The sequence below is a fragment of the Penaeus chinensis genome, chromosome 8 (assembly GCF_019202785.1).
Source record: "Penaeus chinensis breed Huanghai No. 1 chromosome 8, ASM1920278v2, whole genome shotgun sequence".
Classification (NCBI taxonomy): Eukaryota; Metazoa; Arthropoda; class Malacostraca; order Decapoda; family Penaeidae; genus Penaeus; species Penaeus chinensis.
Window position 1 is genome coordinate 8305818 of NC_061826.1, and position 2500 is coordinate 8308317.

General features: G+C 34.8%; 1 protein-coding gene across 1 annotated transcript in view; it reads right to left on the minus strand.

The window, feature by feature from the left end:
• LOC125028128 overlaps window positions 1-2500 on the minus strand; it is a 194899-nt gene that overhangs the window by 8351 nt on the left and 184048 nt on the right. The gene's annotated exons all lie outside the window — the stretch shown is intronic.

Genomic DNA, 2500 nt, shown 5'->3' on the forward strand with positions numbered 1-2500 from the left:
TGAATTAGTAAGTTTGTGTGTGTGTGTGTTTATGTGTGTGTGTGTGTGTGTTTGTGTTTTTGGATGTTTGTGTGTGCAAAGATCTTTGTATGTGTTTCAGGCTGAGATAGAAAAAGGGAGAAAAAAAAAGTAATTAAGAAAACAACAAAAGAAACAAAAGATATGTAACAAGAAAGGAAAGAATATGATTCCTTTCTCTTCCTTCTTTCTTTCTCTTTCTCCATCTTGCATCATGACGAATATGCAAGATTAAACGGAATGTCAGCATCTCGAGTCACGCCTCAGAAGTTTTATAACAATTTGTTTAATTCTTGCGTCTTATTTACTTATAAAAATACCTTTAATATATTCTGCCACAGTACTATATCTTCCTATATCCGGATTAAAAAAAATTGCTTTCGAATAGCCGAATAGACGATTTTTTATGTATTTTTTTTCTCGTTTTCTTTCTTATGTCTTTTGCTTCTTTTCTTCTTCTTCTTTTCATCTTCGACACATTTCTTGTCCTCTCTTCCCAGTTCCTCTTCATTGCTTTCCTCATTTTTCGAATTTCCTTTTTTTACGTCTCCTCATCAGTTGCTCCCTCCTCTCCTCTCCTCCTCTCTCCTTTCCTCTCCTATCCGTATCTCTCTCTTCTTCTCCTAATCTCTCCTTTCCTCACCTGTCCTTATTCCTCTTTTCCTCACCTATCCTTGTGTCTCCTTTCCTCTCCTATCCTCATCACTTGTCACCTCCTTTCCTATCCTCATCCCTTTCCTCTCCTCCTCTCTCCTTTCTCCTCCTCCTCTCTCCTTTCCTCTCCTCCTCTCCCATCCTCATCTTTCCTTTCTCTTCCTCCTCTCTCCTTTCCTCTCCTTTCTCCTCCTCTTCTCTCTCCTTTCCTCTCCTCCTCTCCCATCCTCATCTCTCCTTTCCCCTCCTCCTCTCTCTCCTTTCCTCTCCTCCTCTCCCATCCTCCTCTCTCCTTTCCCCTTCTCCTCTCCCATCCTCATCTCTCCTTTCTCCTTCTCCTCCTCCTCTCTCCAACCATACGACAAAGAGGCCCGCATTATGCCGCCTAGAGGACGAGAAGCGGCGTCTATCTAATTATTCGTGACAATTGGCGCACGAGAGAGAGAAAGGGAGGAGGAAGGAAGGAGAGGTAGGTGTGGGGAGGAGATGAAAGAAGAAGGGAGGGAAGGATGGGGGAATTAGAGAGAGAGAGAACGAGAGAGAAAGGGAGGAGAAGGGAAGGAGAGGTAGGTGTAGGGAGGAGATGAAAGAGGAAGGGAGGGAAGGAGAGGTAGGTGTAGGGAGGAGATGAAAGAGGAAGGGAGGGAAGGAGAGGTAGGTGTAGGGAGGAGATGAAAGAGGAAGGGAGGGAAGGAGAGGTAGGTGTAGGGAGGAGATGAAAGAAGAAGGGAGGGAAGGATGGGGGAATTAGAGAGAGAGAGAACGAGAGAGAAAGGGAGGAGGAAGGAAGGAGAGGTAGGTGTGGGGAAGAGAGGGAAAAGAAGAGATGGAGAGAGGGGAGGGGAGATGGGGAAAGAAGGAATTAGCGAGAGAGAGAGAGGGAGAGAGAGAGGGAGAGAGAGAGAGGATGGAAGAGGGAGGGGAAGGTAGGAGTGGGGAAGAGAGGGAAGGAAAGGGTAATAATGATAATAATGATAATGGTAACAATAATAATGATAATAATAATGATAATAGTAATAATAATAATAATAATAATAATAATAATGGTAATGACAATTATAATAATAATTATAATAATAATAACATTATCACCATCATTAATGGTGATAATAATAATAATGATTGCAATAATAACAGTAATAACGATGATAATGATATTAATAATATTAACAACAAACAATATTGATAATGATAATTATAACAACAATAATAATAACAATAATGATGATAATAATAATGATAATAATAATAATGATTATGAAAACAATAATAATGATAATAACAATAATAATTATAATAGCAATGATGATAATAATAATGATAATAAAGATAATGATAATAACAAAAATTATAGTAAAAATAATAGCAATAACAATGATGAGGATAATAATGATAGCAATTATAATGATAATAACAACAACAACAACAATAATAATAATAATAATAAAAATGATAATAAAAATAATAATAATAATAACAATAGCGATAATATTAACATTGACAATAATGATAATAATAATAATAATAATAATAATAATAATAATAATAATAATAATAATAATAATAATAATAATAATAATAACAATAATAATAATAATAATAATAATAATAATGATAATCATCATCACCATAACAACAATGATAATATTAATAATAATCATACCAATAATGATAACGATAATAATCATAATAATATTAATGATAATGATAATGATAATAGTAATAAGAATGATAATGATAATGGTGATAACAATGATAATAATATCAACAATAAAATGATAACAATAATAATGCTAAGGATAGCAATGATAATGACTGTCGCAATAAC